The sequence below is a fragment of the Drosophila subpulchrella genome, unplaced genomic scaffold (assembly GCF_014743375.2).
Source record: "Drosophila subpulchrella strain 33 F10 #4 breed RU33 unplaced genomic scaffold, RU_Dsub_v1.1 Primary Assembly Seq39, whole genome shotgun sequence".
Lineage (NCBI taxonomy): Eukaryota > Metazoa > Arthropoda > Insecta > Diptera > Drosophilidae > Drosophila > Drosophila subpulchrella.
Genome location: NW_023665611.1, coordinates 738013 through 765942, shown reverse-complemented (window position 1 = coordinate 765942; position 27930 = coordinate 738013). Strand labels below are relative to the sequence as shown.

The following is a 27930-nucleotide window of genomic DNA, read 5'->3' as shown; positions in this document are numbered from 1 at the left end:
AATATATTTTTTTAAAACGATTTGCATATTTGTATACAAGGGTGGTCAAAAGTATTTTCACAAAAAAAAAGTTAAATATTCTCATAATTTGAACTTACATCTTGTTAACTTTGGCATCAATGGAAAGGTAATTTAAATGCCGTTTGAATGATACAATACATTTCTTAACACATTCAGTACTTATTGAGAAGGACGAATTTGTGTGAAAATGTCCTTTTTGAACTTTTTTCCTCGACTTGAAAACTTAAATTTTTTGATGCAAAAAGTTTCTTCAAACAAAAATAATAGTAACTGCAAAAAGAATTTTTCAAAAATCATTTTGCTTATATTTTTTATGATTTTTTAAAGGTGACACTGTCGGAAAAAATTTGTATGAAAAAGAGAAAAATATGGCTAAAATGCATGTTTCTAAGCATTTTCAAAAAATCATAAAAAATGTAAGCAAAATGATTTTGGAAAAATTCTTTTTGCAGTTACTATTATTTTTGTTTGAAGAAACTTTTTGCATCAAAAAATTTAAGTTTTCAAGTCGAGGAAAAAAGTTCAAAAAAGACATTTTCACACAAATTCGTCCTTTTCAATAAGTACTGAATGTGTTAAGAAATGTATTGTATCATTCAAACGGCATTTAAATTATCTTTCCATTGATGCCAAAGTTAACAAGATGTAAGTTCAAATTATGAGTATATTTAACTTTTTTTTTGTGAAAATACTTTTGACCACCCTTGTATGTCTATAAATACCCTGCTTTTAAGTGCAAGATGCATAGATCAAACGGGACATGCCAAAAAAACGGAACAACAAGGGATTAGCGGAACCGTTGTTGTTGTTGCTTGTTGTTTTTCTGGAAGGCATGCGCCTTTTTTCGTCTTTTTCACTTGCGTTTATATAGTGAAGGAGTTAGAAGTTCAAGCAAATTACAAGCAATTAACTTTGTTAAATTTAATAAACAGCGCCTTAAAAGTGAAACAGAAACAATTCCCAGGTAAGTCACAGGTAAGTCCCAGGTAAGTAACAGTGAGAGTAAAAAACAAGATAACCTATATTTAAAATAAGGGAAATACAAGATTCCCAAAAAAAGGCGAAAAAAAAGGGCTTAAAAATATTAATTTTTGATGTGAAAAGCAACAAATGGTGCATATAATAAACAATTAAACAAATCTGTGAAACAATTTAATAATCTTATTGAGTGCATAGTTCCAGGGACAAAAAATTAGAGATGTTTGATTTTAAAACTTATGTTTGTGGTTAAAATTCGTAAAAAATTAATATTAATAACATTAAACCACAATTCTTACTTTTTTGTACGTAAACAAACATGGCTATTTAAATAAAAATCTCAAACATCTCTAGTTTTCAGTCCCTGGAAAAGTGTTTTTTTTTTCCGCATCTGCAAAATAAATGAATGTTTTAATAAATAATAAAAAAATACATAAATAGTGTGTGGTATATTTTTCTTAATAATTTTTTACAACAAAATAAAATAAATCAAGTGACCGAAAACAAAAGTTTGCAAATTTCTTCTCGATATTTTTTTAATTTTCTTATATTTTTAGACAAGGCTGATGGTAAAAATGGAAGGCTAAGTCGATCCATTTTAAGCATATTATCCGAGAAACTTGATCTGTCCCACAACTTGGAGGGGGGCCAAAACAAGAAGAAGCTCAAAGTCTACCCACTTGTTAAGTAAGTTTTTATTGGGGCCGAAAGTAACTATTGTTTGTAAGTTTAATTTTTAAAAGACTTCTGGGATTTTTACATTGAATGCCAAAGATAACACATCTTTTATTATAAATAAAACTTACAAATAATGATTACTTTCGGTCACTCGTTTTTATTTTCGTCTCGTTCTATTTTCAAAACTAATTTTTCTTCTAATACTAGATGAAATCGCTCTGGTGGAGCCCTCGGAGCCTCCCGAAAAGGAACTGCAAAAAGCAATGAGGTGCGTTAAAAACTTAAGTTGGGCAAAAAAAAAGTCAACGCCGACCCCAGATGCTGACGAACCAACGACTCCGATAACACCGGGAACCCCCGAGCTGAAATTTTAAAACAAATAAATAAAAATAAATAATTACAGCTGAAATTATATTTGTTGCCAAGCGCTCAACATGTGCTGAATGTGTGATTTTTCTGCTGCCTAATCGAGCGCTCAACGTGTGCTGAATGTGTGCTTTTTCTGCTGCCTAATCGAGCGCTCAACGTGTGCTGAATGTGTGCTTTTTCTGCTGCCTAATCGAGCGCTCAACATGTGCTGAATGTGTGCTTTTTCGAGCGCTCAAAGGGGTGCTCAAAAAAGCGCTCAATGAGTGCTAGTTTTTGTGCACTGATGAACCCTAGGACATGCCTATGTTAATTTGAGCACTCAATCCCATATAAATTGGGCGCCTATTGAGCGCTGACTGATAAACTTTTTGCAGTGATTGAGTGCTCAATCGGCGCTGAATGGTACTGCAGGGAAGTTCCCAGTCGTAAGTTGGGGAACGTGTTTTAAAAAAACATAGTTCTGGATCGTATCTTTTTTAAGCAAAACAGCACGCATGCAAATTTAACTAGCAAATGTGCGTGCTGGGTGCAGTCTTTTGGGTGCCGTCTGGGTGTATTTCAATATAGTGCATCCAGGTGTATTTTAGTGGGAATGTAAAAAAACCAAACTCAAACCCGAAGGTTGCCGATGCCTATTTTTTTTTAAATCGTCTTTTTTCGGTACTATTCTCTTGACAAACAAATAATAAAGACAAAAGGGAACATGCGAGGAAGCGCCCCGTTTTTCTTGTCATTTGCATTTCTCGTCAGTTGCATTTTTAGTTCTGAAAATTGAAGTCCGTGCCATGTGTTTTGAAAAAGTTTGTTGCTTTCTGCCACCAATTTTACATCAATAATTTCACAGGTAAGCAAAGAGTAGATAATTTAGTTTAATATGAACACAACACAGTTCAATATGAACATAACAGAGTACATGTACATTGAACATTTAAACTAAAAACAAATTAAATTAATAAAATAATTCTTTGAATGTAAATCGTACATACAACAGTGTTAATGTGCCAAAATAAATATATTGTATATTTGTAATTTGCTTTATATCTTTCAGAATCGCAAGAAATGAATGGGCACACCAAGGACTGAACTGCGTAAATTTTAGTGAGAACGCATCTTTTGGTAGTTTTTAAATTCTTTATTTGTATTCAGGAGCTGCATTAATGCCGCTTCCGACGTCAAGTTGTTTCTGATTTAGCAATTTTCCTTAGGTTCTAAGTAAGCCTAAGTCTCGTTGCTGCGCTGCCTACAGTTGGACGGCAGAGAGATTATGCTCTCTTTAGCTGGAGCGCGAGGTTATATGTATGTACTTGAGTTTGGCTGAGCGGCCGGCGTGTGTAACAGAATGCTGACACTTGCACTTTCTGTGAGCGCGCCGATCGACTCATGTTTCGGCCACTTAGGTTTTTGACCGGGCCTTTGTTTATGTAAACACTGCAACAAAGTGTTACAGTACTCTTGGTACAGTAGATATTCAATATATGTGCATACTACATCTCCCTCCTTTTGAAAACTAACGTAATATTATGAAGTTATTTTACTTAAAGGAATAATTATTATTTTGTTTAAATTTTTTTTTAAATTTTTTTTTAGATACAAAGAGAATGGAATTGGGAATAATATTCGTATTTAAAGAAGTATTTCTAAAGCATGGCCATGCTAAATGCAATTATGAAATAAACGTTTTTAATCTATCCTTATGAACTGTTTGTTTTTTGTTCTTATTATTCGTTATGTTATTTCTTTCTCCTATTTCCGTTACTTTATACGGACCGGTATATTGATAATCTAACTTATGACCTGTTTCATTTCTTAAAAGGACTTGATCACCTATTGATATATCTATGTTGTTTATTTTCTGATCATCATTCATAAGATTTAGCGTCGCTTGTGAACGGTTGTGTTTACTCTTGTGCTCTGAATTTTTGTCTATTCTGTGATTTTTTGCGAGTGTTTTGTGTTTGTTTATTAACAAAGCTCAGTCTAACCGCTGGGTAAGTGTGTTTAGTGTTTTTTACTAGATCTCCCAGTGATGATAGTTATTTTAACATTTATATTAGATTTGTTTAATATCCTAGCTTTGTTAGTGTAATTTTATACTCACTAAACTCTTTGATTTTCACTCTCTCTCCCGCTCTATATTACAACTGTAACTTAAACTCTCTCTGAACCTGCCAAATTTCTGGTAGACTTTTGGTGTGCTATTCTCTTGTCTCTCTCTCTCTCTCTCTTGCTTGCTTTACATTGTAACTGTTCCTGCGTAAAGTTGTCAGTATCCCACAAGCAACGCTCAATCGATAAAAGATTTATTCTCTCGTGCTCTCTTACATTTAAAATAATACGCGATCTCGCGCTCTTATTTGTTTTCGTGTTTTGTGCCTTTGTGGTCTTGGAATTTGATCCCAGTGCCAAATTTTAGTTGAGGTATTTTTCATATATTATTTTATTTTATTTAATTTCCTTTAAATGGCTCTTGTTTGCTCAAAGAAAAATTGTACTCTTTCGTGTTCAACTAAAGACCCTTTTATTTTCTGCTGGCTCTGCGAATCGATGATGCACGTTAAATGCGCAGGATTTACTGGTAGAGTCAAAGACTTCATTGATCAGAATTCTGGACTCATGTGGTCATGCGGATCCTGCAAGGAAATGGTTGTTGAGATGAGCGGCTTTATGAAGCAGACTCGAGACAGCCTTTTGAATCTCTCTGGTGCTTTCAAACAGCTCAATGAGGGGTTCAATTCCGTTTGTGCCCAATTTAATAATAAAAAATTACTAACTGAGTCGCCTAAACGTAAAAAAACCAGCTTAGCGGCAGTTAATACGGTCACGGTATCCACCCCAAATCCGAACTTGGTGGCTGCAGCAGTCTCTGTTAACACTGTGGTAAGTGAACCTACTGCGCCTATGGATACAGCTGTTTCAGGTGAAGTCACTGCTTCTCGAAGTCGGGTGGTAAAGAAACCATCAGTGCCGGCTACGGTGCCGACCGTACCTATAGGTACAGAAGTTACTGTTTCTGGCTCTCAGCTTAGTGAGGTGCAATCTGCTGCTGGGGGACGTAAGAAATTATCAGTTGTTCCACATAGAAAACAATTATTTGTTTCGAGATTCACCCCAGATACCACATCTGAGGATGTTTTGGAATTTATTCGTGAAAAATTCCCATCCGAGAATATTTCAGTTGAACAATTTAGATTTTCATATGCTCGTAGTATATCGTCTTTTAAAATATTTGCTCCGCCTGATGTGTTTAAGGTACTACTTTCTGAAAGCTTTTGGCTTAATGAAGATTTAGTAATAAAAGAATTTGTTCCCAATAAACCGAGAACAAATAACAGACCATCCACTGCGCCAAAAAACTAAAAAGTTTATTTTTGGCTTATCAAAATGTTAGGGGACTAAATATGAAGCTACCCAAGCTTTATGCTGACTCCTCTGCATTTACTGCTGATATTTTGGCTTTTACGGAAACTTGGCTGAAACCAGAGATATCTGACAATGAAGTTCTGTCTAACAATTTAAATGCCTATAGGACCGATCGCTCCTCACGTAGGGGAGGCGGTGTGCTGATTGCCGTTAACACTAGCCTAACATCCGAGAGAATTCACTCTGATACTCCTAATGAAATTGAATTTGTTAGTGTGAAAGTTTCCTTACAATCATTCTCAATATTTGTTACATGTTCCTATATTCCACCTGGCTCTGATATAATAATTTATGAGCACCACCTGTCTGCGATAAAATCTGTTCTATCCCTTCTTTCTAACAGTGACCTTTTGATTGTTTTGGGTGACTTTAATCTCCCGGATATTTCTTGGTCTCCTCCTACTGACTCACTAGTCGCTATACCTCTATCCGCCCATGATTTTGTAGATGGTCTTCTAGAATTATCGTTACAGCAAGTAAGCTTTATACGGAATTCATTAAATAGACAACTAGATCTCGTGTTTGTTTCAGACCCGTCTGAAGTCACGGTATCTAGAATTGACGCTCTTGTTGTACCTGAAGACCGATATCATCCAACAATGGAATTGACAATCTGCCTCCCATGCGTTGATACCCTCTCTCCTTTAGTTTCTCAAACTAAAGTGAGATGTTTCCGAAAATGTAACTATAAAAAACTTAACGACATGATTTCTCAATATAATTGGACAGAATTGTACAATTGTATGGATATTGAAAGTGCCACTGAACACTTCTATATAGTGTTAAATACCTTTTTTAATGAATGCGTTCCTGAAAGGTTTCCGTCAAAGACAAACAGGCCACCTTGGTTTACCAATGCGCTTCAAAGACTTAAAAACCTTAAGACAAACACTTATAAAAAGTATAAGAAATCGGGTAAGCCATCTGATTTTTCGAAATATGTGGTGGCTCGATCGGATTTTAATGTTCTCAATAGTCATTGCTATTCTATGTATTTAAGTCGATGTAAATTTGAATTTTCAAATGATCCGAAGCAGTTTTATAACTTTGTCAATGCCAAGCGTAAGTCGTCAGCATTGCCTTCATCGGTACGTTTTAACTCAATGGAGGCATCGACGGATTCTGAAATTGCTGATTTATTTGCCGAGTTTTTCCAAACTACTTATAGTTCGGCTGCTTGGTCAAATTCTAACTACCCTAATCCCTTAAATAAGGCAAATTGTATCTTTACCCCTGAAGTTACGGAAATTTCTCTCGTAAGAGACTTAGAAAAAACAACGCCAACTTATTCTCCCGGTCCTGATGGACTCCCCGGGTGTGTGCTTAAGTTTTGTGCGCCAACCATATGTAAACCGATTCTTAAACTTTTTAATTTGTCTATTTCATCGTCAGTTTTTCCTACTATCTGGAAGGACTCTTTTATCATTCCACTTCACAAAAAGGGTGCGAAGGCGGATGCCCAGAATTTCAGATGTATTTCTAAATTGTCGGCAATTCCTAAAGCATTTGAACGTATTATTACTTCTCATTTGCAACATTTATGTTCCTCGCTAATATCACCGTGTCAGCATGGTTTTGTTAAGCGAAGATCGGCCACCACCAACCTTCTGGAATTGTCATCTATTGTAATAAATGGATTTAAGAATAAAATGCAGACTGACGTTATATACACAGATTTTAGTAAGGCCTTTGACTCTGTCAACCACTCTCTTCTCTTATTTAAATTAAATCAGCTTGGGTTTCCGTGTAATTTATTAACTTGGATTTCAAGTTATTTGAATGGTAGGACTCAGAGGGTTATATTCAAGAACTTTGCCTCAAAACTGATCTATGTGACATCTGGAGTGCCTCAGGGTAGTCATTTGGGCCCTTTGCTGTTTACTTTGTTTATTAACGATCTTCCCTCTATCATAACACACTCTCGTGTACTAATGTATGCTGATGATGTTAAGCTTTGTTTATCACATAATGATATAGCGTCGGGTTTCAACTTACAGTCAGATATTGATTGTTTTCAGGGATGGTGTTAGTATAACCTTTTAAATTTGAACTGCCTTAAATGCAACGTTATGACTTTTCATAGGGTTACTCCTACTTTTGTTAGTTACTCTCTTCAAAATACGCCACTCGACCGCATATATTCAGTTAATGACTTAGGCGTTCTTCTGGACCCAAAACTTAAATTTGACTGCTACATAATGTCCACTGTCAGCAAGGCCATGAGTGTTCTTGGGTTTATAAAGCGTTGGTCAAAAGAATTTGATGACCCTTATACAACCAAATTATTATTTACCTCCCTTGTCCGTCCTATTTTGGAATATTGTTCTTCGGTTTGGAGTCCACAATATCAAGTGCATATTGACCGTATTGAGTCGGTACAAAAAAAATTTCTTCTTTTTGCCCTTCGTAGTTTGAACTGGGATCAAAACATAAGGCTACCTTCCTATCAGAGTAGATTACTATTGCTTAATTTACCTACCCTTGCAAATCGTAGAACAATGCTTGGTACTATTTTTATGCAAAATCTTATAAGAGGTGATATTGATTCTGTAGAACTTGTAAACCGCCCAACTTTCAATGTTCCTGTTAGACTTACACGGAATTATTATCCCCTAAATTTGCCACGATGTACATCTAATTTTTGTCTGCACGAGCCCTTTCGCGTTCTATGTAATAATTATAATAACCTTTATCATTTACTTTGCACTTCAACTTCTATCCCGGTATTAAAAACTAATATTTTAACTCATTTGCTTCTTTCTTAGATGCTTCTTTTATTTTCATTTGTGTCCCGTCTCTATTTGTTTTTTGTATCTTCCTCGCGAACTCGTATTTTTGCCCAAATTGATAAAAGGGCCCCGCGCGTAACAAGCACGTGCTTGGTGTCGTTGGGCCACTTGTTTGTACTGCTCGTAGTGCATCAACGTCCATCAATAAATATAGTATCTTATTATTTTCCTTATTTTTTTCTATCATTATTCTAGCTCTTTTGTATGCTACTTCTAATCTATATTTACTTTCCTTAGCATAGTCATCTATATTATATAAAGGTTCTATATTTTCTATACTATTAAATTGTTTTGGTAAATTATTTGTTTTACCAAATACTAGCTCGTATGGGCAATAATTATGTGCCATTGAAGGGGTCGTGTTGAACCAAAAATCGAAATATTAAAGCCATACGTCCCAATCAGTTTTATCATCCGATATATATGAGCGTATGTATTCATTCAAAGTTCTATGACTTCGTTCTATTGTTCCTACTGTCTGGTGGTGGTGTGCCGTATATGTTATATTTTAAATTTTTAAGTATTTGTATCATTTATAATTGAATTCTTATATTCTGTACCCATGTCCGTAATGAACGTCTTCATTGGACCGTACTTCAGAATAAATGATTCAAAAATTGCTTTAGCGACAGTGTTGGCTTTTTTATTTGGAACTGGTATGGCAACTAAATATTTTGTCAGGTCACATATTAGAGTGACTGCATACTCATTGCCATTTTCTGATTTTGGTAGTGGACCAATAGTGTCCACTATCACTCTGTCAAAAGCATTTATAGGCGTATCAGTTATTATCAATGGAGTCTTATAGTGCTTAGTTATTTTAGCTTTTTGGCATTTCTGACATTTTCGTATGTATTCAGTAATATCTCGAGTCATACCTTTCCAAAAATAATGTCTTTTGACCTTGGCCAAGGTTTTTGTAATTCCAGTATGACCTCCTTGTATTGGATCATCATGTAATTTAGACAGTATTGCATCTTTCTCGTTTTGTTTTTCTATAAGGGTCACCGGGTTGAGTAGCGCTACTCTTAAGGTATTCAATATCTTGTTGCCCATTTGTTTAAAATTATCTATTGATATGATTCAAAGATATTTTCCCATGGTGCCATTTTGAGTTGGCATTTGGCATTCATCTGTCCATTCAAAAGGAACATTCGTTTTACATAATCTTGTTATGTGCCGTGAATATTCGGCGAAATTTTTTATGAAACGTCTATAATAATTGCAAAATGCTACAAATCGTCTAGCGGTGTCCGCATTGTGCGGCGCAGGGTAATTCATAATGACGTCATATTTCTTGTCGTCTGGAAGTATTCCTTTATCTGTGCATTTATGACCGAGAAAAGTCACTTCACGCATAAAAAATGAACATTTTTCTGGATGTAACTTTAGATTGTATCTCCTGCATTTCTCAAAAACGTCTGTTAAGTTTTTAAGCATATGTTTCTCGGAACAACCTATAACTATTAAGTCATCCATATAAAGGAATGCTTGTGAAGGTTCTAATCCAGAGAATGCAATAGTCATCCTTCTTTGAAATGAACTAGGCGCTATTTTTAATCCGAAAGGTAATCGCGTGAAGCGATACGAGCCATTGCTCGTTGAAAATGACGTTATATCCCTTGATCTTTTTTCGAGTTCAATTTGATGAAATCCTGACATTAAGTCAAGGCATGAAAAATATTTTGCTCGTCCCAGTTGATCCAAAATATCATCAATTCTTGGGAGTGGAAATTTATCGGACAGTAATTTAATTGTGGTATTGAGTAGTCTTATGAAAGCGTTTTTAGATGTTGCTATGGTACTTGCTATATAAATACCATGCTTAGTTTCTTGATTTGGAATCAATACACTGCCTTCTTTTGAATTTGGTTGAATGTTATTGGAAAATAAATTGGAAATTTTAAGTTATTAGGTCTGATTATAAGCCAATCTTCAGATGACTTGAAGTCTAATTGACAGTTGTATTTTTTTATAAAATCGATTCCTAAAATGCCATCACAAGGGATAGCGAAATGTAAGTCCACGATATGAAAATCGTGTTGGATTATGTACTTAGTGGTCTGTATCTCAATAGAAGTTAACCCCTTGGATTTGGTTACCTCTTGACGTATTCCTCTTATGTCTATAACATAATTATCTTGTACTACTGAAATGTCTGCACCTGTGTCTACTAAAAAGACAAGTTCTTTTCCTGTAGCCACATGATTAAATGATACAAATATGTTCTGACTGAGATTAACGGTATGAACCTTTGCATTTTCTACTGTTGAATATCTAAAGGGTTTTGTGAGTTTCCCGATGTACTATTGGTTACTCGGATATTATTTTGGTTATTATTGTTGTGGCCTCGACTCGAGTTGCCACGGCTACTATAGTTTCCTCTATATTGGTTTCGTCCAGTATTGTTTTGGGTACTATTGTTGTTGTAATTATTATAACGACTACGAAAGTTACCTCTGTAATTTCCTCGTCCGCGGTTTCCGCCGCGCTGCGGGTAATTTTTGTAATATAGGACAGTGTTTGGCTGTCCGGTTGATTCTGTGCAACTGTTTACAAATTTTGATATTGCATCATTCATAGTATTGAAGGTACCAGCTTGCATGATAAGTTTTACCTTACCGATTTTACAATTTTTAGTCATTGCTTTGACTGCATGCTGAGTGGAATAACTTCTGGCTAAGTCTAGGGGTAAGCCATATGTTATATATGCAACTTCTAAAGATTTTGTCATCTGCTCAACCTCTTGTGTGTACTGGCTGGCAGTTTTATTGCGTTGCTGTAGGTTCATCAGTTTTGTTGACAACACTTCTACAGTTTCGCCTTTGACGTTGCTTTTAATCTGGAAATGACTTCAGTTATTGTTGTTTCATTTCCGATTAAATTTCTGGCGACACCTTTTAGCTTTGTTTTTATTATGGAAACTGCTAATTGTTCGTGCTCCATTTTATTGATTCTATTATTTGTAATGCATCAATAAAACTTGTTAAGTTTTCAGCTTTACCATCGAAAACTGGTATAAGCTTGGATGCTGTATTAATAAAATCAATATTAGATTGTGCCATTGTGATATTGCTTCTTATTTTATTTTCTATTATGCTTGAACTATCATCAGAATCTGTAGAATTATTCAGATCTTACATTAAAACAGCTGGAATAGTAAGATTATTTAAATCTTGCTCTTCTATTTTAGGATTTGTTTCTGTAAGGTCTTCTGATTCTATTTGGTCAATGTCAGTTTGTTTTGTTGATTCCGGTTCATCACCAGTTTCAACTGCTAGGGAAGTGTTAAGTATAGTCGGTACTGATATGTCCAACTTAAACTTTTGTTTAATTGATATTAAATTAGATCGTAGTCTGATCAAAAATTTAGATACTTGGGACCAATGATCTTGATTTAATTTTTCCCTTTGGCCATGTATTAGTATTCGTGCTTCATTAAAGCATTTTATTAGAATTTCCACATGTTTTTTTATGGTATTTTTTTTAATTGGCCTGTTTTGAGTAAGTGACTTATATGATTTATCAAAGTCAACTTTTATGTTATTTATTTGCTTATATAATTCATTCCATTCCATTATATTGTGGAGATGAATTATTTTTTAAAGACCATCATTACTATTGCTCTACCTAGTATTGGGTGTTCGTCTACACTGATCTAACTTGTACCCTTGGAATGGTGGATAGGACAATTCCCTTTTGGGTGCTTGTGCAATGAATTAGTGGAGAGGCATCTAAATTAAATGTTTCAGTATATAAGTTTTCTAATTCATAAATGCTTACTGAAGTTGGTGCAATTAATTGCAGAATTTTTTCTTTAAAATGAATGTCCCTATCATATGTGTATCTAATTGCTTTTAGAGTAGCCATTTTTAGTTAATTTATTTTTATTTATTTATTTTAATTTTATTTCATTTTCTATAATTTTTAAAATTTGATTACAGCATTATTTTTCTATTAATGTTGTTTGTGCCAAAATTTTTTTTTTAATTTTGTCCAGATCATTTGCCTGGCTTATATATTTTTTCTTGAGACATTTATTAAGCAATTTATAAAGTTTATAGAAACAATTTGCGCACATTATAACAACAATTATTATTAACAATGTATGAATTAATTCTAAGTCAATGTTATCCGACTCGACTTTATTGATAACATTTGCAGCGGAGTCCACTGACTTAACATCTACTATGCCATTTTTGGCGTATATACTTTTAAATTGTAATAATCTGTTTCTGTAGAAAATTTACTTATTGCATTACTTTGCATCTTTTTTTACAAGTTTTCTACCTATTTTTGTGTTAGGTTTTCAGGCCACACTCTAATCGGGCAACTTTTATATCGCTCAATTTTAACATTTGTTTTTATGAAATAAATGAAAAAATATGCATCGCAGTGCAATTAAAAAAATTTTGCAACGCAGTGCAGAGAAAAAAATTATGCGCTCTTGGTAGCGCTGTCGGTTCACTCTTCCTTGGTCTGGCTTGATGCGCCCGACGGTACCGGTGCTGGCTGCACAGGCTGTACCTCTATGGTGGGGCACCGGTGCTGGCTACACAGGAGTACTCGCAGTGGTCCCTCGCAGTCATCCGGGCACGTCTTCTTCAGCTTTGGAATGCCAACTTTTTCTGGAGGAGGCAATGTGTTTATAATTTTGGCAATATTTGGGATTACAGGGTAGGTGGATATGTGTGTGGCTGTGGTCTGATTTTTACGTACTGTTAGCAAATTTTTTAAGTGTTCAACTTCGGCATGTATTTTTACCGAGTTGTTCCAACTTATTGCATTGCCGCTGTTGAGCAGCTTCAGTAGTTCAGCCTTTCTGGCTTCTTTTGGCACACATCACACTCTACTCACTGCGATTCTTCTTTTGGTTCTTGTTATTGTAGTGTATGCTGTCGTTGTTGCCGTTGTTTCTGTTGTTGCCGTTTGTTGTTGTTGTTGCCTTTTGCTGTCTTCTTATCCTGTGAGGTCCATATCCAGGTCCATATTCCGGACCAATGTCACGGTCGCCATGTAGTGACTACGCATCTTTTGGTAGTTTTAATATTCTTTATTTGTATTGTACTGAGAACGCATCCTTTGGTAGTTTTAATATTCTTTATTTGTATTCTTTATTTGTATTCAGGAGCTGCATTAATGCCGCTTCCAACGTCAAGTTGTTTCTGATTTAAAAATTTTCTTTAGATTTAAGTAAGCCTAAGTCTCGTAGCTGCGCTGCCTACAGTGGGACGGCAGAGAGACAGCTATGTATATCTTATATATATAAGTGTATTTAATTATGCTCTCTTTAGCTGGAGCGCGACGGTATATGTATGTACTTCAGTTTGGCTGAGCGGCCGGCGTGTGTAACAGAATGCTGACACTTGCACTTTCTGTGAGCGCGCCGATCGACTCATGTTTCGGCCACTTAGGTTTTTGACCGGGCCTTTGTTTATGTAAACACTGCAACAAAGTGTTACAGTGTGTTTGCTTCAAGTACTCTTGGTACAGTAGATATTCAATATATGTGCATACTACAAAATGATAAAAGTACGTCAACAAGGAGGAAGCAGCAAAGCCCCGTACAGAAGGGGAGTGACTCCGATCAAAAATTAGTTGAGTTCTTGAATATTGAAATAAAAAACAAGGAAGAACGCTATAGTCGAGTACCTCGACTATCAGATACACGTTACTCAGCTAAAGGGACCAAAGAGAAATGGAGATATGCAAGCAGCAAAGCGAGATTGAAATGCGCCACCTACCGGCGGTAGACAGATTTTAGCGTTATGGGCGTTAGAGTGGGCGTGGCGATTTAATTTTTTTTTTGATCAATTGATAGGCAATGACGAGACCAATACATTTCAGTTAAATTTTTTTATCTAGCGTGAAAATTGTGGGCGCCACAGGCTTGGGCGGCTTGTGGGCGTTAGAGTGGGCGTGGCACATTCGCGTAATAAACTTGTGCTTCGTACAAGGCTACGGAATCTAAATCTGAGATCCCAGTTCCCTATCTTTTATAGTTTCCGAGATATCCACGTTTATATCTACGATTTTTTGAAGTTTGTGGGCGGTTTGTGGGCGTTAAAGTGGGCGTGGCAAACTTTATTTGTATCAATTGATAGGTATTGATGAGAACAACACATTTCATTTTTGTTCTAGCATCAAAACTGTAGGAGCCACAGTTTTGGGCGGTTTGTGGGCGTTAGAGTGGGCGTGGCACTCTTCTGAAACAAACTTGCGCTGCGCAGGAATCTCAGGAATCTGCATGCCTAATCCCAGTATTGTAGCTCTTATAGTTTCCGAGATCTCAGCGTTCATACGGACAGACGGACAGACGGACATGGCTAGATCGACTCGGCTAGTGATCCTGATCAAGAATATATATACTTTATGGGGTCGGAAACGCTTCCTTCTGCCTGTTACATACTTTCCGACGAATCTAGTATACCCTTTTACTCTACGAGTAACGGGTATAATAAATATGAAATTGAAATCCAGCTTTATGTACTCCTGGGGTAAACTTCCAGATATTTGATTTTTGAATGCTTCTAGGTGCATTCCTGGGTACATGTTACAGTGCACCCAGAATGTGTGCACCCAGAATGTGTTTAGTTTGTTACTTCCAGGTGCATTCCAGGTATATGCTTCCAGAAGCATGCAACGGGTGCATTCTTTTTTGTCCCGCACCCGTGTAAAAAGAATGGACAGACTCATCACTTCCGGAACACCTTTTTGATGCCATTTCATAATGAAAGAACGAATGCTGGAATGCTGTCATATACGACTGGGTAGAGTTGGACAGCAAACGCCATAGGAATTCTATGATAGAATAAAATGAGTGAAAGTGAATTGATGCAAAACAGAATGTCAAATCTAAAAATGCTGAAATCATTCGAGTTATTTGAACCACTTTATTTCTGTAGGATCATTTCGTTGTTGTCAATGAAACCGAGCGGACAAACATGGACACCTAGATGACTAACCCCTAATGTGTTAAAGGTGAATAGTAAAGTCGAGGTCCAAGGAGGACCATTCATTTTCTTCTTTACTACACTACTTTGTGTATATATATTTTCCTCCATGGGCCGCAATTTCTATGGATTTAATATGCTTACAATTTTTTAATGAATGCTCCGATTTTAACAATTTTTTTGTAACTTGTAAATCGATATTGGGTAAAAAAAACAGACAGACAGACGGATATGGCTAGATCGACTCGGCTAGTGATTCTGATCAAGAATATACATTTTTTGTAGGGTCGGAAAGCTTCCTTGTATATGTTTCATACTTTCCGACGAATCTAGTATACCCTTTACTCTACGACTAACGGGTATAAAAATGACACTGTGGTTATCTTTGGCTAGTGAAATCTAAGGGCAGCTTGATAATGTAAAAAATTTAAAATAAAACAAAAATGCAATATATAAATGTATATCAAAAAAAATTTCGCTTTCTTTGTTCCTTTCTAACGTATGACAGGCATTTGAATTTATATGAACAAAAGCATCTTACATGTTCGTGGTCTTATTTGCTAGCTTCGTTTTACATCATTTTTTCCGGTGTGACTGAGTCGTACGTTACAGCACCCACTTAATCCAGTGTGCCTACAAATTTAAACTAACTCAACTCAATTTGAGCATTTTTTTTCAAGTTGGAATTTTTTGACTTTTATATACAACGAAAACAACAACGGCACACCACGTTTAATTGAAAAAAAATACCAAATACTACCTTATGAGGCAACAGTTTGAAACGGTGCCTAGGATATGATGCGATAAGATTTGTTGCCGTGCCAAAATATTTTACTTAGTTTGGTACAAAGTATCGAATGATCATCGGTGTCAAATGCTTTGCTATAGTTAAGTAGTAGTGTCAAAAATATTATTTCATTTATCTTTGTGTCTCTCCTTAATTGCATTTTGTGTTGTATTCAAGATCCAGATTTGTATATTTTCCACCTTTTTAAAACCATATTTCGTTTCAAAATGACATTTTAAATATCCCTACTGTCCTTACTTGCATGTTTTGTTGTATTCAAAGTAAATTGTTTCAGGTTTATATAATTTCCACCTATTGAATCCATATTTCGTTTCAAATGGCATTTTGAATTTCCCTACTGAACCATTTTCCCCCAGAATTATTTACCAACTTTCTTTTTATTGGAATAGTTTTATTATAAAGAAACGTAAAGTTTTCTGAAAATCTTCTAGTTGTCTGTAAACTTATGTATGATTATATATGTTTTTTCCAATTTAGTGACTTATCCGTATAAACTAATAATGATCAGTATATGCCCTTCAGTTCCAAAAAAAAAGTTTCACTTGTGAATCCCGTGGGACATGTCCTCTTGCACAAGGGAAGAACAAGTGACGCTCCTTATAAAAATTGTATGGAATGTCCGCATTTTCACAAGTGAAAATTCAAATGAAAATTTTTCGAAGTCCCACGGGATTTCACTTCTTCCTTATACTCATTTTTCGTATGGCCTGTCGCGTGCCGGTGACACGTCCCACGTGAAATCACTTTTGAAATTCAGAATTTTTCCAGTGAGTTTTCACTTATGAAATCACTTGCAAGTGTCACATCCCAAGTGAAATCACTGTGAAATTCAGAATATTTCTAATGAGTTTTCACTAATGAAAATATAGAATTTAAAATACATACATTTTTATTTACTTTTAAATTCATTTGAATTAAATAGTGTTAATTAGGTTTTCTGTTAAAGGACAATTATTGTTAGTAATCCTAGTTTTATGTTACGTTATTGGCTTTTTACATTGGTCATCGCCTTCCTTAAACCTTTGTCCGGGTCCTCCAAATCCTTGGCCAACGCTCCTAAATAAAATTTATGTATGTAATTATGTATTTATTAAATATGTTTAAAAAATCCGTTTTATTTGTTTATTTGTATATTTTCCTTTTGGAGCTGTGTTTAACCCTTTACAGGATTTTTTTTGGGCACAAAACATTTCATTATCCACTTTCGGCTAACGGAACCCATTAAATACCTTCAACATTTACGTACTTTAAACTAAGATCAATGCACAACATCTTAAACTTAATGTAACACTTACCTGACTTTAATATATTAACTTAAAGAAACGATTAAAGTAACTCTGCTGCGCACAATTTAAATGGATGCTTCCCTTTCAATCACTCAAACAGAATGCATCAAGTCTTCTTATCACTTGACTTCTTTGGTTCTCTCTTCGCTGAAGGCGCGTGTCACTGCAACTATACCCTTTCTAAAGCGAAAAATATCCGACTACATAATTTTTACTTCTTGAGTAAAGAATACAATACAAATTTTTTAAAAATGTTAATATTAAAATGTTTTAAATATTTAAATCAATTTTTACGGACTAAATTTCTATAGCTAAGCTAAACAATTATATTTTTATAAAAATAAACATAGCATTATCAGTAAATTCAACTTACTTGATTTTACTATAATCAAATAATTTTCTTTTATTAAACAAGTTGTTTTTTTTTCCGATATACAATAATGCTCCTAAAATATTAGAGCATTCACATGTCGCTGCTCCACGAAAATTTTTCCGCCGAAATGTTAGTCGCTAGCCGAACATAACAGAGAGACGCAAAAGAAATAACGTAACGGCCGAAATTTGTCTTTGAGAGCGCCGAGTGCAGGCAGATTATAAGACAAAGAAAGAGAGCGAACCTCCGAGTATCTGCCTCTTTTTGTTGCACGATCGTTATCGTAGGCACTCTTCTACTCTATGCCGACTTCTCTGCTGACGTCAACAGTGGCACAGCGTTTTGGGGACAAAAAAAAACAAAAAAGCTTTTTGCCTTGAGCCATGTCATTGCGTCCCTGCTGCAAAACTGAAGGGTGGGTCTATGCGCCAGTGTTGTTGCGACCAACAGCTCTATCATCCATGTGATGATTTAAAACACAAAACACAAAAAAAAATTTGTTTTTATTTTTTTTACTTTATTTATTCACTATTACAATTGTATAGGTCGAACTTATTTTATATTCTTTTACTTTACTTTACACTCAATTCAACTGCTTGATTCGATTATCAAAACCGGACTCGGAGTCAGGCAGAGTTATTTGGAGATTGGCTCTCGGCTCAAAGTTGTTTATAAATTGGGTAAGTGCCCCTAAATAATGTGTCATATAACTCTTCCCATTCTAAATTGAATAGTCCCGACTCATTGGAACTGATGGGTATATTGAATGTAATTGGTTGGTCAAGTCCATAATGATATTTTCTTCTAGGGTATTTTTATCGTCGGGAATACTTTATTCTTTGTCGGAAATATTACTTTCTGGTAGAATTTCTAAATGGATTTGCCGTGGTTTGAATTTAAAAATTTTCTATATTTGATTATAATCATGATAAATATATATATAAATGTAAATATGATTAATATTAAGGGAACTGGTATTTCAGTTTATTAGATTTTGATTAAAGGATTTAGAATGTTAATATAATCGAATGAGAGTTCCGAATCATTTGACATAATATATTCGGATATTAAAAAATCACTATATATTTTCGAGCGGTGATATATTCTAATATCTTATTGTCTACATTAGTGTAGGATATATTATGAATTTTAGAGGTACCATTAAAAGTTATTAAATGCGACCCATTTAAATGAGTGTTATTAACTTTATTTTGTCCATTTACAAAAATGGCTCCATCTTGGATTACATCTACATTTTTATTTTTATATAGGGTATACTGGATTCGTCGAAAAGTATGTAACAGATAGAAGGAAGCGTTTCCGACCCCATAGAGTATATATATTATTGATCAGGATCACTAGCCGAGTCGATCTAGCCATGTCCATATGTCCATCTGTCCGTCTGTCTTTCCGTCCGGATGAATGCTGAGATCTCGGAAACTATGAGCTAGGCTATTGGGATTTGGCATGCAGATTCCTGAGCTCCTTACGCAGTGCAAGTTAGTTTTAGCTGGGTGCCACGCCCACTTTAACGCCCACAAACCGCCCACAAACTTCAAAAATCGCAAGTATGAACGGGGACATTTAGGAAACTATCAAAGATAGAGAATTGTGATTTCAGATTTAGATTTCGTAGCCTTGTACGCAGCGCAAGTTTGTTACGCGAATATGCCACGCCCACTCTAACGCCCACAAGCCGCCCAAACCTGTGGCGCCTACAATTTTCATGCTAGGTGAAAATTTGTAACTGAAATGTATAAGTCTGGTCAATACCTATCGATTGATCCATAAAAAACCTTGCCACGCCCACCCTAACGCCCACAAACCACCAAAGCCTGTGGCGCCCACAATTTTCATGCTAGAATAAAATGTTAACTGACATGTATAAGTCGCGTCAATACTTATCGATTGATCCAAAAAAAAATTTGCCACGCCCACTCTAACGCCCATAACGCTTAAATCTGTCTACCGCCCACATAAGCATATGTTGAGATCGCGGGTAGGTGGCGCATTTCAATCTCGCTTCGCTGCTTGCATATCTCCCTTTACCTTTTGCTGAGCAACGGGTATCTGACAGTCGAGGTAAAGATTTTTCTCCACTTAATAATCCGGGGAAACGAGAACCTTAAGGGTTTATTGTGCAATAATTATTAAATATTTCTCTCATAAAATTAGACATTATGTAATACTTATTTCTACATGATTTCACTTGGGACGTGTCGCCGGCACGTGACAGGCCATACGAAAAATGAGTATAAGGAACAAGTGAAATCCCGTGGGACTTCGAAAAATTTTCATTTGAATTTTCACTTGTGAAAATGCGGACATCCCATACAATTTTCTATATGGGGCGTCACTTGTTCTTCACTTGTGCAAGAGGACATGTCCCACGGGATTCACAAGGTGATCCACAAGTGAAACTATTTTTTTGGAACTAAAGGGTACTCATAAATATCCTCGGTGTGTGCAGAGCTAGCTGGTATAAAGCTAGTCGGTGAGATTTGTCGAAGGAACAATTATATACAGGCTTCAATATTCTGTGACAGTTTGTGTGCTGTCAACTTAGTCAAAAACAAGGGAACTGAGTCTTATATGGTACAAGAAATACCCGACATAGTAGAGAAAAGGGTTTTGCAAGATTTTACTGATATCTGGATCCCAAGACAGAAAGAAATTGAAATGAACGAAAAAACTGATGCTGTAGCCAAGTTAGCTGTCAGCGAGGGTGTTACTGTAGACATTTAATTTAGCAATAAAGACGCCTTACGGGAAATTAAAAAGATTCTGCATCATAAATGGAATGAAGATTTAAAAAACAAACCTATAAACAAAGGGTCTAATTTTATTAAAGAATTTCCAGACATTCCCAAAAAGCCAAGGCACTTTGACCATCAAAAGCCAAAACGTATTAAAGTTCTAAATAGATTAATGGTAGGTCATACGTATGACAAAGTGTTCTTAAATAGAATAAAAGTTATTAACTCTAATCTCAGTGATACCTGTAACGTACCTGAGTATGCTGAACATCTAATTTTTAACTGCCAAAACTAACCAACATCCTTACTAAATTTAAAATGTTTAATTATTATAACAATCTAACACAATTACTATAGAAAAAAGAACCACTCCATCTAAGAGAGTTGTCCATATTTATTAACACTTCGAATTTAAATTTTTGAATCTACCTCTTATTTCTATCACTTTATAATTAATAAGAAACACTGGCTTATTGGCCTGACAACCACCTGTCAAACTCATCCCACGGAAGTTCTTGCAGACCATCTTTTGTGGTTTTGTAAATTTGTGACGTTTGTGACATTGTACGGAAACCAACAACACCCCGTCATACATCCTCGGTCCTCCATCTGGAGGCTTAACCTCCCTTCAGTTCCAAAAAAAAAGTTTCACTTGTGATTCACGTTGGGAATCACGAGGGACATGTCCACTTGCACAAGTGAAGAACAAGTGACGCTCCATATAGAAAATTTTATGGGATGTCCGCATTTTCACAAGTGAAAATTCAAATGAAAAATGAAGTCCTACGGGATTTCACTTGTTCCTTATATTCATTTTTCATATGTCCTGTCACGTGCCGATGACACGTCCCAAGTGAATCACTTGTGAAAATCCGAATTTTTCCATGAGTTTTCACTTATGAAATCACTGGCAAGTGACACGGCCCAAGTGAAATCACTTGTGAAAATCAGAATTTTTCCTATGAGTTTTAAAATACATACATATTTAATTTCATTTTAATTCATTTTAATTAGATGGTATAATTTAAATTTTCAAAAATTGGATAATTATTGTTTCTGTTTTTTTGTTTCCTAAGCTTATTTTTAACGTTAGTCATCGCCGTTCTTAAACCTTTGTCCGGGTCCTCTGAATCCTTGGCCAACGCTCCTGAAAAAACATATGTTGAAAAAATGCGTTTTATTTGTTGATTTGTATATATACCTTTTAAAGCTGTGTTTAACCCTTTGCACAATTTTAATTGGCACAAAACATTTCGTCATCCACTTTCGGCTAACGGAACTCATTGACTACCTTCAAAATGTACGAACTTTAAACTGAGATCAATGCACAACATCTTAAACTTAACGTAGCACTTACCTGTCTTTGTTATATTAACTTAAAGAGACGATTTAAGTAAATCTGCTGCGCACAATTAAAATGGATGCTCCCTTTCAATCACTCAAACAGAATGCACCAAGTCTTTTTCTCACCCCTTTACCTGATTTCTTTTGTTTTCTCTTCGCTGTTGGCGCGTGCCACTGCACCTATACCCTTTCTAAAGCGAAAAATATCCGACTACATAATTTTTACTTCTTGAGTAAAAAATACAATATGAATTTTTAAAAAATGTTAATACTAAAATGTTTTAAATATTTAAATAAATTTTAACGGACTAAATTTCTATAACTAAACTAAAAAGTTATATTGTAATAAAGTAAACATAACATTATAAGTAAATTCAATTTACTTAATTTTACTATAATCAAAAAATTTACTTTTATAAAACAATATAAGTTGTTTATTTTCGATATACAATAATGCTCCTAAAATATTAGGGCATTCACATGTCGCTGCTCCACGAAAATTTTTCCGCCTAAATATTAGTCGCTAGCCGAACATAACGGAGAGACGCAAAAAAAAAATAACGGACCGGCCGAAATTTGTCTCTGAGAGCGCCGAGTGCAGGCAGATTATAAGACTAAGAAAGAGAGGGAACTTCTGAGTATCTACCTCTCTTTGTTGCACGATCGTTTTCGTATGCAGTCTTCTACGCTGCGCCGACTTCTCTGCTGACGTCAACAGCGGCACAGCGTTTTAGGCACAAAAAAAAACAGAAAGCTTTTTGCCTTGAGCCATGTCACCGCGTCCCTAATGCAGAACTGAAGGGTGGTTTGTGCCATTTTGTAACTTATCCGAATAAACTAATAATGATCAGTGTATTGCGCATCAGAATACGACAAAAATGTGAAGACATGCTTAGAATTCTTAGGTATTGAAAGTTAACTAGTACTCAGGACTTATTAACAAAAAACAAATTTAAAAGTGTATCTATCTATGGTGCTCGTGAAAAGAGTTATAGTTTACAGGATGAAGGTCCAATGCTTCCATGGCTTCAAGTGTACTAAGTTACTAACACATGTATATTCCCACACCAATGGTTAAGAACTAAACGAATCACAAATATTTGATGTAAACCAAATCTCTGTAACGCAGATAACATTCACATCTCAGTTGACGAACATATACATAAACACATAGACTTTCTTTGCTAAGCTCTGTGCATTTGCATGACATATATATAAACCTGATCTCTGCTGCACATATCGCCCTATTAATTGAATTTATTCATATAATGTCAGTATCCATATGGATACAAATAAAAGTTAGAACCACTCTAAGTTTAAAGCGTTAAGAAATAAAAAAAAAAATCCATCTTTAGGAAACAAAGAGAAAAGGAAAATTTAGTTTTTATAGCAATGACCAATATAAACAGACGATCCAACTTCAGGCAGCTGATCAGTCTCCAACAGCTGCGAAAGCTTTTTCAAAGTCTCTACAGACTTAAATCTTCTTTCTCGCTCAGTCGCACGTGTACCCCTTGATCAGCACACGGAAGTTATAGGATTTTCTCACAGGCCAAGGGGTATCATTGAGATCTAGCTTGCATTGTCTACTTAACTAATCACTCTGTTGGACTGAATAAGCTTTTAAGCCTTTTTCAAAGTTATGGAGTCCCTGGATCTGAAAAAGGTCCTAGCACGGTTTTCGTAAAATGAATATTTACAAGATGTGCAAAAAAAAGGTTTCCCGACGAAAAAGAAAAGTCTTTGCCACAATTTTTTCAAAAACGATGCTCTGGTAGTGTTCAAGTCTGTCTTCCATTTAAGTGATTCATTGTGAAACGTATCAAGTTCTTCCTTAAGGTCTCAAACCGATTTCTTATTTTTATCACAATTATACACCATTTACATAGGATTAAAAAATAAACAAAAAAACCTCTAGACAGACCATGTCGCATCGTTTACGTAGCGAGCAGAACGGTGGAAAGCATTTCACATACATAACTAAAAAACAAGAGAGAACGCTCTAGTCGACGGCCTGACAGATACCCGTTACTCAGCTAAGGGGAGTGCAAGGGAGATTGAGATATGCAAGCAGCAATGTGACTGTTCTCCATACTGAACACCCGATTTGAACAATTTTTGTCATGATGATATTGATAATCAAAAGAAATTTGCAAGAAAATGTGTGCGCTAGACAGGTTTAAGGGCTTTGGGCGTTTGTGGCCGTTAGAGTGAGTGTGGCAACCTGCTGAAATAAACTTTCTCTCTCCACACGAAGATGAAGCCTTCTCGGTTTCAGCATCGAGTCGATCTCGATTTCGAGATGAATCGTTTTCGGATTCAAGCATAAATCACTCCTATATTGAGATTCCATTCTCAAATAAAAATGCTCCATTTTTTAAAACTATATGTATTTTAGCCTCGCGGCTTTCATTTCAACTGGTTGATATACATTGAGGGGTGGTGTTACAACATTTATCTTCTACATGTGTACGTAAATAAATATATTTGTGTACCATGTACACTGAACGGATCTTTTCTTAAGAAAAACGTGCTCGAAAAAAAAACAGAATAAAATAACAGAACTTGTAAAAATATGAATTCACTTCCGTTATCTAATCGAATTGGCGGAGCAGGTTCTTTATTTTTTCGTCACTTTTTGTTTCACTTATCAGGTTAACCGAACACTGCACTAAAGCAAAGAAGTGAATTGCAGCGACGAAGAGCTCACTTCGAGCAGCTCACTTCGACAACTTTCCGATAATTGCAAGAGAGGAGTCTGGTCTCTCCTGTCACTCTTTTTTTTACTACGCCTTCCCTCACGTCCCTCATCAAAAACCTCAAGCCCGAGATTGGTTTTTAATCAGAATACCAAAATCGACAACGCATTCGTCTCGTTATATTTCTCTATTTTTCTGAGTGTAAATGGGCTTACAGACGCTTTAGAGCTAGCTTACGATCATATCACGTAAGAGAAGCTGCAACGTGATTAATCATTGGAAAATCGAAAGTTGCCGCAATTCAAAAAGTCTATCTGCCAAAATTTAAGCTGTGCGCAGCCTGCCTTCTTTGCAAAACACGAAGGAAATTAAACACAAGTTTGAAACCATATGCGAAAGGGTTACATTTGGGTCAGACTCAACAATAGTCTAGCTCACGGTGCACACTCGGCCGGTCGACATTTGTATAAGAATTTTTAAGGTCCTACTCTCACCTACTTATAAGATGCGCATTAGAGAATTTAAGGCATACCAAAATAAATTTTGTGATCAACCCCTATAAATTCAAGAAAACCCCGAAAACATAATTTTTTTATTCTCAAAAGGAAATTTTTTCAAATCCTTTTCTTGGAGACCGTTTTTCTGGCCTAATTCGTGACTATTGCATCAAAATATATAACGAACCTAACTTTCATTATAGCATTTTTGGATTTAAGCCTAGTACTCACATCGACGAAAACTCCGAGCTAACCATAGGAGTGAGCGAGAGGCAAAAAGGCGGCTAAAGCTTTTCGTCGGGTCTGTTTTTCAGCGCGGTACTCAGATGAGCTAAGGAAATACCAGAAAAATACCAGAATTCGCGAGTGAATTTTCGATGAACGCCATTAGCCGCGGCCGAAAGAATAAGAAATTTAATCTTTGGCGGTGTTCGTGAAGAAGCGGTGGGGAATTTAAAAAATTAAATATGGAAGAAAAACACCCAAAACGGCTAAAGGAGGTCAGTGCAGATTAAAAAGGTCGCCTAATCCAAACTGTTGCCCATTATAGAGGGACTTGACCGACAGAAAGCAATACCACAACGGTGCAAATCCGCAGAATAGTTGAAGCGCTGGAAGAGATCCACTAGAGAAATCCAGTGGGACGGAACATGGGATATCGCTCGATCTCCGACGAGCTCTCCATTGAGGACTCCTCCTTCACCAGCTACTTGGCAGCTGGTGATGGAGCGGAGATAGAGGATGCGCCGGCTTTTATAGGGAGGAGGAAATAAGGTCGCCCGCTAAGGGACAGCTGAAGGAGCCATCACCAGCCATTATTGGCCAGCTCGGAGCTGGACTACAGATGGCGCGGGAAAGATGGCGAAGCAGCCGTGGGACGAGAAGGAAGCCTTATACTTCTAAATTACATAAATAAAAACATTCGTTGAAAATTTCATTTATTTTAATTTCTTTGTGCACCAGCAGACTCTTCTTTTTTAAATTCCTCCAATTGATTTGTTTTCCGTTTGACAACAAGCCCAGCTGCTTGACAGTAAGACCATGCTACATGCATGGCGGGTGAACTTTGAAAACTTCGGTCACACTACAAAGAATAAGATTTTTGACTAGTGAAACTCTTAGCCGATCTGAGTACTAGGCTTTAATAAAAAATGTGAAATTGAATTGAATTTCTTCATATCTTGCTTGTGAAACCAAAATATCAAGGGTACTGTGCGCTGTGAATTTTAAATGAGCAGCCTGTGATGTCCTCTCCCATTAAAATTAAAATATTTTAAAAAAATATAAAATATCATCGATATATCGATATTTTGAATTGATATTTTAAAATATCATTATGATATTTTTTCAAGACCCAAATATCATTGATACGATATTTTTAAAAAATTCGACAACCCTAGTAAAAACTTCAAACTGAAATACATGTTGTCCTAATAACATTAGTTTACAACCAAAATGCCCCAAGAATGATGGTAGAGAAAAAGGTTGTTTGGGTGTTTTTAAAGGATTAAAAAAAATGTTGGTATCTCCGTGTTCTATTTATAGCTCAAGTTGCGCTTAACTAATTATGGTGATATATGTTTTAGTCTACAACTTTAATGTCACACTTTAATTTTGCAGTATAAATGAATACCTTGAGAGTATTGTGGGCTACAATTCGGAAAACTTTGAAAATGTTACATTTTTCCCAATTTAGTGATCGTACGGTGTCTGTTGATATCGACAAAAACAAAGACATGTACCATTTAAAAGTTATCGTCAAAACAAACCATATTTGGAAACAAGTATTATACCGATCGACAGATACGTAATTTTCTATTTTCAATACTAAGACCTTTAATAAGTCGATTGGTTCAAGAGAAATTGAGCTGAAAGAATAACAAGTTAAATTTGGAAGAGTTAAGCTTGGGAAACCGGAGATCCATTAGGGTTAGGGAATATAAACAGCTAATTTCGTTCTGATTCAATCTTCAGAAGCAACTCGTTTAATAGGCTTTTGTTTAAATAAATAATTTCACGATTTTTGTCGATTTTGTCGGGCTGAAAAAAACTCTCACCATATCAAGTACACCGGAAATCGCCATTTAGAAATAAAATTGTTTCACAAAATGCAATAAAAATGTTTAGCCAATGCAAAATTATAAGTACTTACAGTCAAAATTGGCAGAGGTGAGTTCCAGAACAACATTTTTATCAAACAAACTAATACAACGGCCACAAAAATTATGACATAGACATGCTTACGTTTAGGAACCATTTTAACGAATTACTATGTATGTTAAGAAGAAACTGTACCAGCCTAAAAATTAGCCAATTTGGCAGAGTCAAATACTTTCTGAAATTCCAATTACATTACAAACATGCATACATGTACATATGTAAATCAAGTCATCTCCGCGATTCGACACCTGCTCTCGCAAAATGACAAATTCAATGTTCAGAAATACTTTCAATGTTTAGAACGCTCTTTTTTCGGGCCGGTATATTTAAATTTTAAATGTTTTTCAATCATACAAATTAGTTTAAAATATTTTTTTTTGTTCCTTCGCCTTATAAGATGTAATGTTAGCGTCGATGAATAAGCAACCAAAGTGAAACGGTAAGAGTTGGAACATGAAGTGTATTATTATTTCATTGCTTTACCCGATAGGTAAACACGTTATTACAAAAACAACTAGGAGAATCGACTAGCAGTAAAAAATATATAGGGGGAAAATCGATTTGAAAATATCAATTTAAAGTATCGATATATCGACGATATTTTATATATTTTCTAAGTATTTAAATTTTAATGGGAGAGGACATCACAGGCTGCTCATCTAAAACTCACAGCACACATTACCCTTAATATGTTGTTTTAACAAACAAAATATGAAGAAATTCAAGAAATCGAAAAACTATCAAATCAATTTTCCATTTTTTAAAGTGACCAACCATTAGAAAGGGCCAAAATGTCTAT

The 27930-nt window shown here is 35.5% G+C and overlaps 1 protein-coding gene across 4 annotated transcripts in view; it reads right to left on the bottom strand.

The window, feature by feature from the left end:
• Window positions 1–27646, bottom strand: part of LOC119561979 — a 95219-nt gene extending 67573 nt beyond the window's left edge. For 2 of the 4 annotated variants that reach the window (XM_037875369.1, XM_037875370.1), the window contains exon 1: window positions 27124–27646. The gene's annotated coding sequence lies outside the window, so the exon portion shown is untranslated. Of the gene's footprint in view, window positions 1–26004; window positions 26056–27123 lie in introns of those variants that run through there. The other 2 variants (XR_005221583.1, XM_037875371.1) reach the window with 2 other exon arrangements.
• Window positions 27647–27930: the final 284 nt, after the last annotated feature.